Source organism: Thermobia domestica, chromosome 15, assembly GCF_964235325.1.
Source record: "Thermobia domestica chromosome 15, izTheDome1.hap1.1, whole genome shotgun sequence".
In the NCBI taxonomy this organism is placed as follows: Eukaryota; Metazoa; Arthropoda; class Insecta; order Zygentoma; family Lepismatidae; genus Thermobia; species Thermobia domestica.
Genome location: NC_137468.1, coordinates 16805914 through 16824018, shown reverse-complemented (window position 1 = coordinate 16824018; position 18105 = coordinate 16805914). Strand labels below are relative to the sequence as shown.

The following is an 18105-nucleotide window of genomic DNA, read 5'->3' as shown; positions in this document are numbered from 1 at the left end:
AGACTGCGATCTTGGCCAAGAATTTTAGGAATGATCAAAAATACATCAAAAGATTGCAATTTTAGCCAATAATTAATTTTTGGATCAGGAGCCACAAAATTTTGAATGACTTCTAAATCGATTTTTTTTTTTTTTTTTTTTTTTTTTTTGTTACGGTATAAGCACATCATAGTGAATTAAATTATAGTTTGGATTTGGCTACACTATATGTGGTTCTCCAGATATAAGGCGTTCAAGAAATATATTGGATCTTTTGATCCACTTTTGGATCAGGGGCCACAAAATTTTGAACGGTCCCTAAATCGATTTTTTTTTTTTTTTTTTTTTTTACCGAATAAGCAAACTACACCATATGAAGTTCTCCAGACATAAGGCGTACAAGAAAATTTTTGCCTAAAAATATTAGGAATTTTTTGATCCCAAAATTTAACCGTCATTTTGAAATATGAAATTGCAGTAGCCAATCAGAAGAAAGATATCTTAGCTGTTGTATGTATATACGATTGTACAGTTATCCTGTATCACATAGTGTCTGATGAAGCCAAAGAGTTAGTTGGCGAAAGTGTAACACGTGTTGATTTTTAATGAAAATATATAGTTTTGCTCAGCAAATAATTAGTTGATATGAAATTGCTTATGTTATTTTTTTAACTGAGTAACCCTAAAATAATATTTATACTAATTGTGGTGCTTCTTTTCATTTTTGAAAGATTGTCCGAATAAACAAAGGAATGTAAGTAAAAATGGAGTTTTTTCTCAATTAATAAATAACATGTTCACTTCAAGGCTTAGAAACTTGGACGTTTGATGTCATGAACAAAAAAGCCAACATACGAAAACATGTATGTTGTTTAAAATATTCAACATGTTTCTACTTGTTTGATTATATTTCTTTTGTTTTCTTGTTTTCTGAAAGACATATATTCAATTTCGTTGTTAACATCTGAATATGTAATGTATTAACATACGTTTTGTTACGTTTCTTTTACGCTCTGATATTACTATTTCTATGACATGAAAAACAAAAGAACAAGAAAGCCGATGAAAACCTTCATAAAACAAGAATATATATATGATGCGGTCGCGTTGTTCTTTTGTTTGAGAGCATTGAAAGGAGCAACTGATTCAAGTCACTTGCAGCGTTGCCAACGTACTCTTAGCAAATTATAAGTGTTAGAGGTGGACATTTCTAATTGAATCTGGAAGGAAAAGCAACTATTATTTTTCTCGTTCATTTAAAAATTTTTGTCTGATTCAGATTAACCTTTCCTAAAATTGATAATTTTAAAAGCTCCGTTTGTAAATGCACTGGTTGTCAAACTTTTTTTTGACTTACGACACATTGTCCTAAAAGTGCATTACATAGCGACACACTTGTCCGATTTTTTTTTTAATAATAATATAAATTTAAGGGAAGAACGCAGACTAAAAGCATAGTATTTGATTGATGCAAGAGGAACGGAAACAGGGTATGTTGTAAACTTCATAACAAGTAACTCAGGGGCGGACCAAGGGCCGGGCAACCCGGGCGACTGCCCAGGGCGCCAGAGTCAGAGGGGCGCCAAAACGAGCCTCAAAAAAGTAAATTTTATAATGTCTTTTCTACCGACTCTTTTGGTTTATATTCTTGTAAAGTAGCGGCAATTACATAATCTTTTTTCCATTTCACCATGGAAGAATAAAGTTTCATAGTACTAGGGGGACTGTATCCACAAATGGAGAGATGGCATGTAGAATAAAGAGTGGAGGGGAAGTAAATATTGTTTGTTTGCTTGAGTTTAGCGTTCCACGGTTATTCCTTAATGGACAAAGGAGATGTGGATACTGATTATAGTGGAGTCCAAACCACTTTTATCGTTCAACAGTAACCCACCAGGAATTGGACCCGGGACCACAGAAGGCAGGTGTGTTAGCCACTAGACTAAGCGGAGGGGGGCGGAGTTGGTATTGTTTATAGCAGGACATATTCTTTGTGAAGTTTTCCTAGGTAATGAATGTCTTTTTGAAAAATGGGTTTAAAATACTAAAAATACACTATGATAAAATGTAAAATATAGGTTAGTACTAGGGGGAAGGGCGCCAAAGAGTCAGTTTACCCGGGTGAAAATTTGGCCTGGTCCGTCCCTGAAATAAATGTGTGATTTATACCATTTACCTAAAATTGTTAGGGTGATTTTGCCTAGGTTTAGGTGGGCAGGCCATGTACCCAGAATGGAAGAAAGTAGGAACGCTTTTAAAATTTAAGAGGGTTTTCGACGCCGAAATTAAATTGCCGCAAATTTTAAACGTTTCCCTAAATATTTCATAAACTTATAAAGAGGAGAAAAAGTGCAAGTTGTTCTTTTAACAATGTGATTTTCCAAATAATGATAGCGCAGTTACAACTCCTCTGAATGTTTTGGTTATGTAAAAAGCTAGGAACGAATTGTTTTTTCGCGTTAAAAAGTTGATTTCCTAACTTTCAAACAAAGGAAAACATTCAGAGAAGTTGTAACTACGCTATCATTTGTAAAATCATATTGTTAAAAGAACAACAACTTGCAATTTTTCTCTGCTTTATACGTTACTGGGATATTTACGGAAAAGTTTAAAATTTGCGGGCAATTTAATTTCGGCGTCGAGAGCCCTCTTAACGTCCCATGATTATCCCCTTTAATCTTAGGGAGACGGATGAATAAGGCAAATGAATGATGACGGAACAGCTGGTGGAATGAGAATGAGGGAAGAAACGAAAGGACCACGAGAAAAACCATGGGCACGTTTGTTGTCCATCACAAACTTACTTAAGCTGCGATGACTCAGTGGTAGAGCGTTCACCTCTGGTGCGTAAAGTCCCTGGTTCGATCGCAGATCGCGCCAAGTGGGCTTTTTTGGTAGACAAACACTGTGTGCGTGAGTTTTCTCGCAGTTCTCCTGTTTCCTCCGACTTTCTTCATTCCACCATTGCAATCATCATCACCGTCTCCATTAGACTACACGTCATTACGTAAAACTCAAAGATTGCATTTTATTTCTTATACACAATACTTACTTGGACAGGGTTCGAACCAGGAACCCCACGTACGACAAGTAAGCGCTCTACCACTGTAAATTTTAACTGGAAACTTAATTGGAGAAAGACCATTAGTAAGATCTAGACGCAGATTGGAGGATAATATTAGCATGGATCTCGCAGAAATGGGTATAAAACATGGGCGCCCGAAGTGGGGCAGAGGCCGCCCCCTGGCTCATGAAAATGTATCCGTAATATAGCAAACCATTTAACAACCAGGGAGACGCCCCCTAGAAAATTTTCTTCGGGCGACCATGGTATACAAAATAGAAACTGGGTTTAGTTGGCACAAGACAAAAGTCAACGGAGAACCCTTGTGAATGTGGACTGGATCTCCGGGCTCTGTAGCCCATGGAGTTACCTTAGTTTCTTAATTAGTTAGTGTAAGTCTATAGGTTTGTATAAAGTAGTGATTGCAGTAGCGTAGCCAAGATGTGTGTTTGGGGGGGGGCAAGTGCTGTTATAGGTACATATAGAAAAATTACAAACAAAAAAATATATAAACATAAAAATATATAAAAAATTACAAACATCAAAGTACCAAAGTACATTGTCTGACCTCTTTGGGGGGGACGGCTCCTCTGGGTCCCCCCACCTTCCCTACGCCACTGAGTGATTGTATGTAGTACTACGCATTGTTCTTTCTTTCGAGGCGTTGACTGTCTCAACATTGATTTTCACTAATTGAAAGCTGAATGATTTTAAAATTTTATCGACTCATCGTGCGGAACTGCGCGACACACTAATGGTTGGGAACCAGTGCTTTATGTATTATTTTTCTTTTTCGTATTTCATAATTCCAAACTATACTACGTATATGTATTTCCCAATTGTTATAGAAGTATTTTGCCTATCTGTCAACAGATAGCAAATAAAAAATGGTAAACCATAGCGAGCAACGTTTTTTTTTTCTTTATGGATCCTCGGACCCAAGAATAGATTCCATCTACCCCTGTGGTCCTCTATTCAAACCGGAAGTGGTACAAATAAACTATTTCCGGTTTCAGCCTTGATCATCATAGAGGAAAAACGTCGATATGTAGCGAAAAATCAGTTTTTTTACAACGGTTTCAGCTTCCGAAGAATACGAAGTTCTTCCTTTTAACCTTATCTCTCTACTAAAATCGGAAGTGGCAGAAATCTACCACCAGCTCCAGTTCAAACACGGTAATAGATAGCGAGAAATGACTTTTTTCGTATGGATTTGGTGTCTCAAATATAAGATTAATCTCCATCTTACCCTGTATCCAAACCGAAAATGGAAGAAATGTACTTTTGCCTGTTTCAATACTGATAGCTATAGAGATAAAACGATCATAGTTTGCGAGAAGTGTATATATTATTATTATTATTATTATTATTATTATTATTATTATTATTATTATTATTATTATTATTATTATTATTATTATTATTATTATTATCAGTGGCGTATTTACGATTTTGTTTCGGGAGGGGCTTTGCTAACTTTCGGGAGGGGGGGGCTTTGTATGGAAATGGGAAAATTCTGCAAAATATTTCATTTACTTTACTATACTAAGTAAGATTTCGAGGGGGAGCTTAAGCCCGGAAGCCACCCCCTAAATATGCCACTGATTATTATTATTATTAGTAGTAGTAGTAGTAGTAGTAGTAGTAGTAGTAGTAGTAGTAGTAGTAGTAGTAGTAGTAGTAGTAGTAGTAGTAGTAGTAGTAGTAGTTAGTTGTAATATTGACTCATTGTCACAAGAAAAACTTTTGTATCTTCCTCCTTTATTTGTCTACTAAAATCGGAAATAATAGACTTACTATGCTTCCAGTGTTAATATCGATTTCCGTAGAGTGACTATGTTAATGGAGGCGACAAAGGATTTCGCGATATGAATTCAGTTCCTCAGAATAATGAATGCAGTTTCAGGTCTTACTCTTGAATTGAAGCCGGTAGTAGTAAAACCCATTTCGACCAGTGGCGTACGCAATAAATTCATCCAGGGGGGAGGTGTAGTACAAGCGTTTAACCCTTACCACACCAAGCAGGGTCCTGTAGGGACCCCAGAGGGTGATATTTGGTGATACTGCTGCAACTATAAGAACCAATTTATTCTCGATTTTTATATGTGCCCTGCGTCCTTTTTGGGATATCTGCTACATAATTAGATCAATGATATGTTCGTTAAAAAAGTGTAAAAAAAAGTTGAGAAATTAAAATAATACTTGGGGTCCCTAGAAGACCCAACTTGGTAAATAACGTTGACGATTTAGGCTTGGTGCGTTAAGGGTCAATTCCATACTATTTCTGGTGTCCGTATACATATGGTAAATTATAATTATTGAATATCTTGCACAAAAATCGGATTAAAATTCGTAAGCTCATGCCATAGGTTTCAACTTCGAAGAATCTCAAGAACGGGTTCCGTCTCCGACTTACCCCTCGAATGAAAAACGAACACTAATACATTTAAAACACTTATTTTTATATGACTGGAAGCTTTCGAAATATGTGTGTGGAGAAGAATGGAAGGAAATAGCTGGGTCGAGCGGAAATCGAATGAGAGGGTCTTAGAGATGGTGGGGGAGAAAAAAATAACAAGTTTTAGATATTATTAAGAGGAGAAAGAGAATCTGGTTGGAAGATTGGTTAAGAAATAACTGTATTATGAGAGACGTGCTAAAGCGTATGGTGGCAGGAAAAAGAGGGAGGGGTGAACGAGACTACAATTCAAGGACGATATCAAAAGAGAAAAATCGTACGTAAAGTCAAAGAGGTTAGCGGAAGACTGTAGAACATGGAAACTTCTCAGTTGCAGCAAGTGGCTGCCAGTAATGGCAGAATCTCAAGATTATTATACGTATTCAACGTCTCAAAAATATATCTCAATTCTCACCTTATCCTGTATTTACACCAGAAGTATAATTTCTAAGTATAAGTATTACTGTATAATTATCATCTCCAGCTTCAATATTAGATGCCGGGGGACGGTGGCTCGGTGGTAGAACGCCCACCTCTGGTGCATGGGGTTTCTAATTCGATGCCCGGTCAAGTAAATTTATGGTGGACAACATCGTATGCGTGGCTTTCCTAAGGGTAGTCCCGTTTCCTCCAACATTTCCATTTTACCTATTATTCCATCATCATTCAATTGTTTTATCATTGTCTCCCTTAGCATAAAGGGTATAATCGTGGGACGTTAAAATGAAAAAATTCATTTCACTATTCTTTTTTTTTCATACTTTGGTTTACATTTATATTTGTAAGTTCTATTCAGTTTCTTGCGTGAAAGCGCTGAAAAAAATGCTTATATTTAAGCAATAAAATTGCATACGGTTAGCACCACTGCTAACAAGAGTTAAGCAACATCCTCTTCACTTTCTGTGAGAATGTGGATCAATGTTTTGTGTGTCTCTTCCTTTCATCAGAACACCACAACAGAGAGCGACGAAGTTTTTTTTTTTTTTTAACTTTGTTCATTCTTCTCTACTGTGATTTTTTCTTTCTTTCTTTTTCAAATCATTGACATTAGTTACATGACAAGCTCAAGAGGGTAAAAAAAGTCGAACTGCAACATTATCACATCCATGTCATCTAACTACAAGCATTTCTCCGTTATGCTGCAACAAACTGAAACTTCTACAAATAGAAAAGAAAGAAAATATAGCATTAAAAAAAACAAAGTTTTATAGGCTTGAACACAAGGGCAGAAGTGAAACTGTTTGCTTTCAGAATTGTTCAACTGCTCTGACAAGTGTATTCTCATAATAGATATTCCTTTGTTTCATCAACGTACTCATCTCATCCTCTTTAATGGTAAAACTGTGTGTCAGCTTTCGAAAAGCACACAATCTGATTTTCAAGAGTTCTGGGAACAAATATGCTTTCTTTTGTCTAACACACGGTGATAACGACCTCTTTAAATGTCAAAATGATACTTTTCAGATTGATATTCGCTTTTTTTTTTTTCCTATTACTTTTATTTATGGATTAACATAAATAAATCTTTAGCCATGTACTGTAGATTTTTAAAGAAGAATAATAATAAAAAAAGCAAGTGTAGCTGAATTTAAAGAGAAGATTTATTCTCCAAGGGTCATCATCATCATCATAGGTATTCTGCCATTATTGGCAGGTCATTTGCCATAACTGAGAAGCTTCCATGCTCCACGGTCTTCCGCTAACCTCTTCATCTCCAGGTACGATTTTGTTTTGTTTTGTTTTGTTTTGTTTTGATACTGTCCATTAATTGTAGTTACCTTCTCTCTCTCCCTCTCTTTCCTGCCACAATACCCTGTAGCATGTCCCTAATGATACAACTTTTTCTGAGCATAGTCGCTTGCGCTCTCGCCTTCAGTGCGAGTGGTCCCAGGTTCGATTCTCGGTGGAGGCACTCGATCGAAAAAGTGTAAAAAGCATTTTCAGGCTAGTCATCCTGAATGATTTTTCCTGGGTTTTCCTCATTCACACCAGGCAAATGCCGGTATGGTACCTAACTTATAGGTCCCAGGCCGCTTCCTTCCTTCCTCCTTTCCTCATACGTAACTGGCTAAATGACTACAGATGCCGAAAGCACGGGATGCGCATGAGACGAGTCGAGACAGGATTTTCCTGACAAAATTCGAGTCGAGACACGGCTCTTCAAATAGAGAAATATACATTTTTCGAGTCGAGACACCACCTTTATGGCACTTTTTCGAGTCGAGACAGCCACAAATCTTGTCTCTTGCGCATCCCTACCGAAAGCCCAGAAATCGAAATCCTAAATCCTAAACAATTCCTTTTCAGTCAATGTCCCAGCCAGTTCCTCTTCTTAATAATATGTAAAATTGTTCATTTCTCCCGCACCATTTCTAACACCCTCTCATTCGTTTTCCGCTCGATCCAACTTATTCTCTCCATTCTCCTCCACACCCACATTTCGAAAGCTTCCAGTTGTTTTTCATCATTTTTGCGTATGTCTGTGATTTTGACCCATACAGTACAATATTCTACTAGAACCATTGTATGAGTCTTTACCTTAACTCTTTATTTAAGGTCCCATGAAATAAACTTTTCTTCCTCCTAAAGGCTTCTATCGTCATTAATATCCTTTCTTTTATTTCACATTCACACTTCATATCATTACTAACATTACTATCCAGGTATCGAAAAACTAGTCACCTGTTCTATTTTCTCCCCTTTTGCTTCTATATTTGACTTGACACCGACTCTTTCGTTCCAATCACCATGGTTTTTGTCTTCCTAACATTAATTTTCATCCCATGTTCACTAATGATGGTCAGAACCGGTTCCTGGTGGAACCAGCTTTCGGGTCTGAACGGATCCGGTTCTAGAAGATCCAGTTCCGGAACCGGTTCTTCGGATCCAGGTCTGGGACCGGTTCCCAAGATCCGGTTCTGGAACCGGGTTTCGGATCCAGGTCTGGAACCGGTTCTGAAAACTGGATCTCCGCCGGAACCGGAACTTTGTGGCCATCTCTAATATTCACAGCTCCTCCTCAAGTTTTCTTACATTTTATTGATTTCCTTTTCAGATTCTACAACAAGCGCCATATCATCTGCAAACCGTATATGTCTATACATTCTACCTCCCATCGAAATGTCTTCATTATATAAACTAGAAAGAGAGAAATGACAAATAAAACGAATAAGAGCGAAAGAAAACTTAGAGAAATGACAGATAAATGAGTGAGCAAAGGGGCATCACTTTAGTATAATAGAGCTTATTTTACATACATTTTTACAGCTGGAATGATTTTTGCCATCTCAACTTTCTAGTGGTATGCATTACAGGCCCAATTCGGCCATACTTTATAAAGTCAACGCTAAACAGTCATCGTAAGTTCCGTATGTAGCTGATATCTTTTGAACCCACCACAATCATGTGACCCAGAAGTACTGGCTTAAATATTTCATACTTGAGTCATCAATTGATCAAACCATTCAACACTCATCACAGACTTCCAAAAAAAAAAAAAAAAAAAAAAATAGATCAACAATTTTCTAGTATTGTGTACTGTGATAAGATGGATACCTTCAAATATCTAGAGTCAATATTAACAGACCAAAATCACATCAATGAAAAAAAAATTAAATGGCGACTGAAAGCAGGGAATTTGTGTTATTATTCAGTTCAAAATCTTCTGTCGACAAGAATTCTGTCAAGGAATTTGAAGCTTAAAATATATAAAACGATAATCATCCATGTTGCCTTGTATGGTTGCGAAACATGAACGCATATTGAAAATATTTGAGCATAAAATCCTGAGACGAACATTCGGACTCAAGAGGAACTGAAATGAGGAATGGCGGAAACTTCATAACGAACAATTACATAATTTATACGGTTTACCAAACATTATTAGAGTCATCAAGTCTAGAAGGCTAAGGTGGACAGGTCATGTAGCCAGGATGGAAGAAAGTAGGAATGCTTTGAAAGTCTTAACTGGAAGATCAATCGGAAAACGACCATTAGGAAGACCTAAGCGGATAGGAGGACAATATTAAGATGGATCTTGCAGAAATCGGAATACAAAGTAGAAATTGGATCCGGTTAGCTAAGGACAGAAGTCAATGGAGGGCTTTGTGAACGCGGCATTGAACCTCTGGGTTCCACAGGCCATAAAGGTTTATTATAGTTAGTTAGTGTACTGTGATAAAAGTGTTGAAGTTACCAAGAACAAAGCGAGGTATTTGCCTCACCTGCCTGTCTAGTGGTTAGCGCTCGCGTCTTTTGTCCGTAGGGCCTTGAGTTCGATTCCCAGTGGGGAGCCTTGAAATTTGAAAGCATTGCGGTAGTTCGGAATCTAAAGTGTAGGTCAACGTTTGATTTAGCCTCGGTGCTCAACAAAGACGCTAAACTTGAATCCTACCAAACGAAGTGGGAAGAACGAGAGAGCAGGATATGCTGTGGGAGGAAAGGATGGAGAATTCCATTCAGGGGTGCACCCACGGAGGTCCACCAGGTCCGGACTTTCTTTTTCTCAAACCTTCCTAACTCAACCTACTTTTGTACACTTTCTTAATAAAACTATATTTGCTTAACAGGGAAATGATTGATGTAGGATGAACATTTGATTTGTAGCAAGAACACTTCATCTATACTCTTCCTCTTATAAAAACAATCTAGTTCTATCAGAGGAAGTATTTTACAATTACTTATCGGATACAGCATAAAACCCATTCAATACTACATAGACGTAGGGGCTTCTAGTATTGGACCCCCTCCCCGCCAACAAAAATTTCTGGGTATGCGCCTGATTCTATTTTATTCTTGGGATTTAGGATTTCGGCATGTATAGCCATGTCAGCCCGTCACGTATACCCTATGAGGGATGACGTCCCTCGGCGAGCACACTATTCGGGGAAAGGGAAGGAAGAAAGGATTGGGGAAGGAAGGAAGCGGCCTGGGACCTATAAGTTAGGTACCATCCCGGCATTTGCCTGGTGTGAATGAGAAAAACCCAGAAAAACCTCATTCAGGATGGCTTGCCTGAAAAGTGTTCGACCTAGTGCTCCCACCGGGAATCGAACCCGGGACAGCTTACACCGAAGGCGAGAGCGTTAGCCACCATTTTATTCTTGGTTCTTGCTTAAGAGATAACATCAAATGTCACTTAACATCCCATCGTGTATTAAATACGTATTTTGTGTGTCAAACCTTTAATATAATTAAATACGTTTAACATTTAATATTGTTTAATTAATAATACGTAAATCGTTACTGTATTCGATCACAACAGATTAGCAACCAACTGTTCCACTTTATGTTAAGGTTCACTTATTCTGTCCCGGGCAGTGGCTTTGTCCATCACATGACAAAAAAATAACAATTCACGTTGATCTACCTACCTGCATGAGAGGTATCCACAGCATTTTAACACGAACTAAATTAATGTCAAAAGACCAACATGGCGGAACTATCATTAATGCAATCTCTATGTGTCAAGCCTAATTGCTTAATTCTGTCAGTATTGTAGAGGTAGGCAACGGTCCTCTGTTTCTCTGCTTACAATTATAAGCTTAGTGCTTTACGAATAAAATAAATAATGTTCGATTTACGGAATATCAGTACTACAGAAAGATATGAAAGCACTCGCAATAATGGGAAATTTTGTTAGGAAATTTTATTTATTTATTTATTTATCTCGATATATTCTGTAGGATGATCATTGTATCAAACAAGAATTTTAGGAGCGATCAAGAAAAATGCATCAAAAGATTGGGTCTTACCAATAATTAGTTTTTGGATCAGGGGCCACAAAATTTTTTGAATGGTCCCTAAACAAGTTTTAGTTTTCCTTATATATATATATATATATATATATATATATATATATATATATATATATATATATATATATATATATATATATATATATATATATACGGAATAAGCACATCATACTGAGTTAAGTGATAGTTTTGGGTTCGGCTACACTATTATATGTAGTTGTCCAGATATGGGGCATACAAGAACATTTTTGATTGAATTTTATTGGATTTTTTGATTCAAAAATTGTATGACTTTCCTATTAGTTTATAGATGTACTAACTGATAATAACTTCTTAGAAACATCTGCAATTTTAAATTACAGAAATAACATATGAATTAATTGTATTTAAAAAATCACACACTGTTAAAAGCGTTATCACTGTGGTGAATATTATTTTTCTTCAAGTTAACTTAAATAGAATGAAGTTAAATACCTACTTTTACACCCCAAAGGTATGCGCTGTAAGGCAAAAGGAGACGGATAATTAATAAAAGCAAATAAACGTAAAATAATTGGTAGAAAGCAGGGCCGCATCCAAGCAGGGGGTATACCTCCCCCCCCCCCCCGAAAAAAAATTCGTAACTCTACATACATTTGTACACTTTCTTTATAAAATAGATTTGTTTAATATAGAGAAATGATTGATGTAGCCTAAATATTTGAATCTCGACATTTCAGGTATACTCTTTCTTTTAAAATGCGTGGGGTCTGTGGTTCGATCCCAGCTCGAACCAAATGGATTCTTGTGATGGACAAACACCGTGGGCAAGGATTTCCTCGGGGTTTCCCCATTTCCTCCAACTTTATTCATTCCACCATTTCATTCATTTCTCATCATCACCGTCTCCTTTAGCCTAACCGGCATAATCGTGGGATGTAAAACTCAAAGATTTCATTTCATTTCCTTTCCTTTTTATAAAAACAGTCTAGCTCTATACTTTTCTCTGAGAATATAAATCGCAGTAATTAACAATTAGCTATTGCCAGCGATATAATAATGGATTTTTTATGGATATAAGCAAGACTGATTTTTAAAATATAGATATATTCACCCTCGTATAAAGTTCGTTCTTTGGTATATTCGAGATGAGTATACGCTATACTATAAAAATATTAAATTCCGATATACGCTGTGTATTCTCGTATATGCGTCATTACACCCCTGCTTATAGTCTTTTCGGGTACAAAATAACATTGGTTCAAGGCTACATAGACGTAGCGTGTTGTAGTACTAGGCCCCTCCCAAGAAGTATTTCCGAGTGCGCTTCTGGTGGAATGACAATGTGGAAGGGAAAATGAGAACCTCCAGAAAATCCACGACTACGATCCTGTTCACTACCAACAATTACCATAAAAAGCAGTTAAACATCTAAATAGTTGAACTTTCCTTTCAGATAGGCTCAAATTGAATCAGGGGTCCCTCGCAATACAGATCAGCATTCTACCATGCAACTAGTGATGGGTCGTTCATGAACGAACTGACTCTTTTGAACGACACCATCATGTGAACTAGTATGGAACTAGTTCATACATTTGGAACTGTCCGTTCAAAGTAACGGCAGCTCCGCAGACGATACCAGCAGTTGAGTCATGAGAGCACCGTACACAATTCCAGCAGTTCAAAGTAACGACGACTCCGCTCCGAAACAGCCAATAAGAATGCACGAAACTACCGCACACGCCTATCGACACCGATATAGCCAGAAGCCAGTAAGAATGCATACAGGGAACTCAGTGAACGTAGTCGTTACCTTTTGAATGACACAACACCAGTTAACAAAGAACTGGCACCTTTGAACGACGACTCCCAACCATTCAAAAAAAGAACAGGCTCCTTTTGGAACGACAACTCCCAACCGTTCATAAAGGAACTGGCACCTTTGAACGACTCCCGTATCGGTGCCGGAGCGAATGAGCTAGCTCCACCAAATGAACTGCTTCGATCCATCACTACATCCAACCGTCATGCCCACTCAAGCTTATTTAAAAAATATTTTATAATAATCTATCTATTAAAATGCTACAAAAGCAATAAAAATGTCAGAGCTCCAACCTCTAACTTTTGATTTCAAAAATTTGATTTACGGTTATTTGTGATTTCACGTTTAACAAAGACAAATATTTTAAACTATGTGTACACTGTAAATAATTTAAATAGATATTTTTCATGAAGTTTATCTTTTTAAAATTATTGTTCAAAACCTGTGTATTTTAATAAGCCCTCGCCAAAATCAATGCAAATGAATTGTGCTGCTATCTTTGGAGTTCTTTTAAACTATATGTTGTGGACGTTTATATGTTTGTGGCCAATCCTTTCGACAATCTCGGAAACTACAGGCTCTAGAAAGATGGCGTTTTTACTGATCGATTGCAAATTTTGCATAGATTGTCCAGTTATAACTGAATATTTAAAAAACATGACCATTATTTCTTTATTACAATTTTAGGGGTACACTGGAAGTGTTGAAATTTTTTAAAAAAACTAAAGCATCATATCCTACGCATTATAATTCCAACAACACATGGTTGTATATAGGGGTTGCATATCTCTCAGGCGTTTGTTTGTGGCCAAATTATAATAAAAAACGAAGGATAACCATTTCTCCAGTCCAAGCTGAATCTTTATTGTTTGGAGTGTTTTGTCCAATGAACACCATTTATCACTGGCATTATAATTAATTATGTGTGTAATGTATTTGCTTATTACATACTGCATGCAAGAAGAAAGAAAACACTGATCATACATGAATTAAAAACTCCAACCGGAAGTAGGCTCAAATCTTGCAAACCGTGCGAGATATTGAAAAAGTAATCGAAAAAATCTCCCCTTTACGGAATCTCATGTCGATTTTTATCAAGACGTCTTTCACTTGTGTCTGCTAAGGGACATGTACAGATGTGAGGAATAACAAGGAGATTTATGCTCATATGTGAATGATGCGCTGTGTAGAGAGCGCAGGTTCAGCTAGTTTATATATTAAAATGTTAGGTTTATATGTTTGTCCCCAATCCTTTCGACAATGAGATCTCGAAAACCACAAGTGCTAGAAACGCACCGTTTTCACTGGTCGATTCCAAAGTTTGTGTAAATAGCCCAGTTCTCATTCAAATTTTCAAAAAAACCGTGTCGTTATTGTTTTATTCAACATTTCAGGAGCCGTTTTGACCCCATAAGATTAACATTGTTGCAGGCCGAAACTATGGTGTTAGGCAACCAGTAGAGAAGTTATGTATGGCAGGTTGACGGACATTGCAGGCGCTTTGCTTAAATCTGAATGGCAAAACCTATTGTATGCTGGCAACTTCAAAGGCCTCAAGGGGCGTAATGAGACGTACTCAGACGGACATGGATTTAATTTTAAAAAATCCACTTGATATCGTGTTACTTCTACAAATTTACTACCAAAAATACACTTCAACATCTATACATAGCAATTAACTTCCTTTGTGAGTCTCATATTCTTTACTTGTATGAGTAAGAAGACATGCACAGTGGGGAGGAGATTCATGGTCATAATAGAACGATGCTCTGAGTAGAGAGCGCAGCTTCAGCTAGTCTATATATTAAAATGCTAGATTTTAATGTCTGTGGTCGAGAAAGTTTATACGTTTGTGGCTAATTCCTTTCTACAATGAGATCTCGAAAACTACAGGTACTACAAACGTGCTGTTTTCGCTGGTTAATTCCAAATTTTGTATAGATTTGCCAGTTCTCATTCAAATTTTCAAGAAAACTTGTCTTTATTTTTCTATTCCACATTTTAGGCGTCGTTTTGACCCTTTTTTTTTAATATTGTCATTAGGATGTTAAGATTGATACCCTTGTGAAACGCAACCAGTAGAGAAGCTACGTATAGCAGATTGACGGACATACCTCGGCGATCACACTGACCAGAGAATTTGGAAAGAAGAAAGCGGCCTAGAACCGTTATCTTAGATACCATTCCGGCATTTGCCTGATGCGAATAAGGGAAACCCAGGGAAAATCTTATTCAGAGTGGCTAGCCTGAAAAAGCTGCTACATCTTTCTGACTGAATGTCCACACCGACCGTGCTTTATATTCGAAAACCTGATGAAAGTTAAACAGACAAATGCATACATAGATACCATACATTATTTTATTATTGTTCAAGATTTACCTTATATTCAGTGACAATTTATTAAGTTCTGTGTGAAGCGTAAGTTTCTGAATCATTTGTGAGCTCCATTTCGGAGACCATTCTGTTCCCTTTATGTGAAAAAGTATTGTGTAACGTTGTACACGAGACGAGATATAATTTTCATGACGAGGTGCGAGACGAGATTTCGTTTCCATGACATTTTCGAAACGAAGACAACCTCAACTTTTACCTCAAACGTACCCTTAGTACCATAAAATACAACCAATAGTCTCAATACGTATATCTTTAAGAAATTAAGAACTAACATATATTCAGAGCCTTATATCTATGCCAATCGGAAACGTGTCAAAAATTGCACTTTTCTGGTGCATACAGTAAAGGTAAATTCATTTTATTTATTTATGCATTCATGCACAGTATTCATACATATTTCTGTGTATTATTTCTTAGTTTTATGCTAATAAATCGTATCGCTGAAGTCAAAACAATCAAAGACAATTTCACCACTTAGCAAAATACATCACAAGTGTGATGCACATCAGAGGCGCACTCACAGGGATGTCTACCGGGTCGAGACCCCCCAAAACTTCCTGACTCAACATACATTTGTACTCTTTCTTAATAAAACTATTTGTTTAACAGGGAAATGATTGATATAACATGAAAATTTGATTTTACACTTCATCTGTACTCTTTCTCTTATAAAAACAATCTAGTTCTATCATTTAAAAAAAAAAAGTATAAGTGGAAATATTTTACAATTATTTATCGTCTTTTCGGGTACAAAATAATACCCGTTCAATACTACCCTTCCCCCCCCCAAAAAAAAAGCTTGGACTCCAAAACAAAAAATTCTGGTTGCACATCTGATGCATATAGATATAGTATAATTAGTGCTCTCTGGCTATTTTGTAGGAAGTTCTTATTGCCTTCAGCTTAAAACATTCAGTTCTGCAAATATATATAAACACCTTAAAATAATTTTGGTGATTATTTGACTTTCAAGAAACCCGAGAATATTCTATTGATCCCAAGATTCGATACTATTATGTGTCTACTCGATGCAGATTTAGATGTTTAGAAACTAAAAGGAAAACCGTCGGAAAATTTGATATTATTTGTCGGTAAAACTTACGCCAGATTATGAAAGATTCTAGCCGATCAAAATGGCGCGCATCAATGTCTATTCATTTCTGACTTTCCTTATCAGCACAATGTTTGCCTCTTACATTTCTAGATTGTCTCGCGATTGAGAGAGGTCAACACCAATACTAAAACAGAAAATTAATTGCTACCGATATAGTAATATGCAGTGGCGTATGCAAAGGGGAATTTCAGGGTTTTATCCTTCCCTTTTGAACAAGATATCATGAAAAATAAATATTTATCATACACGGATCATAACTGAAAATGGTAAAATCCTAAAAGGAGATATTAACCCCCGCCCTGATGGATTTCTGTGTACACCATTGGTCATATGAATATTTCCTTTGTTAGATATACTTTTTGAAAAGATGTGAAATACGTAATAACCTTTCATTGCACCACTTCTATAAAGATTGTTGAGTTCCTTTTTTATTCATTTTTCATACACGCAAACTATACAAGTGCTGTGTCTAAAATAGGTACATAGCATTAATGATATGTTGAACATCACGTTTCTGTAAGTAGGAAAATGATATGTAAATACACTTAAATAAATATGCTTTAAAAAAATGGACAGACTAGTGCAATTTAAAGGGGCAAGGAAGAAAGAAGAATAAAAGAGATAATGAGCCTGCACTTGGGCATTACGCCAACATAGTTGAGTTAATTTTATTTTTTATTTATTTATTTTTACAGTTGGTTGAGTTTTGGCATCTAAATTTCTTATTTGTATGCCTAAGGATCCAATATTTTCGGAATAAAAAAACGAGAAAATGTTCACTAAAAGCCGTAACACTCTACGAAAATTTGCATTATTAATCATAGTTATGCACTTACTTACGCTCAAACAACAGCATTAAGTGAGGAACAGGACAGTTCTCACCACACGTTGAATCTTACTAATAAATGTGTTTTATTAAAAAAAAAAAATCACTAATGTAGAGAAACCAGGACGTTTGGTATTTAGAACAACTTTTGGGAACAACAGATGATGTTCTGTAAATCCGGGACGTCTGGGCGCCCTAGGCAATTTTTCGCCCCGTGTAATGGCATTATTTGCCGCCTCCCTTTATCCAGAAAGAACAAATCTTAAAAGCCACGATTTTAAGTATATTACCGCATCATGAAGAATGAAAGGGAGAGAAAAGACAGTCGCACTCAGAAAGGCCTTAACACTACAAATACAATCTCGTTGTGTCTGCTTTCTAATACTAATATCTTAGTGAAAGATAAGGCATACACACCTGCAGAGGAAAGATGATAATCCTTTTCATAGAATTCAATATCGAGCTTCAATCTCAATATATCAGTTTGCAATTCCAGTGCAACTAGCTCTTTTATCATTATTTCTTGATTTTTCTTCTATATCTGTTATTTTTTTTTAAAAAAAAAAAAAAAACTTGTTTCTAACTTCAATAATAAGGAACTTGTTTGTGACAAAGACAAGACTAGTTTTCATATCAAAACTGTGATAACCAACTAAATGGAACAGGTGTTCGAGAATTGAGTTCTTGTATTTGACAACAGTCAAGCAGTTCA

At 36.5% G+C, this 18105-nt stretch overlaps 2 protein-coding genes across 2 annotated transcripts in view; one reads left to right on the top strand and one right to left on the bottom strand.

Annotated features, from left to right (window-relative positions):
• LOC145671816 (putative phytanoyl-CoA dioxygenase) overlaps window positions 1-18105 on the top strand; it is a 246860-nt gene that overhangs the window by 117558 nt on the left and 111197 nt on the right. The gene's annotated exons all lie outside the window — the stretch shown is intronic.
• LOC145672097 (apolipoprotein D-like) overlaps window positions 1-18105 on the bottom strand; it is a 94785-nt gene that overhangs the window by 75891 nt on the left and 789 nt on the right. The gene's annotated exons all lie outside the window — the stretch shown is intronic.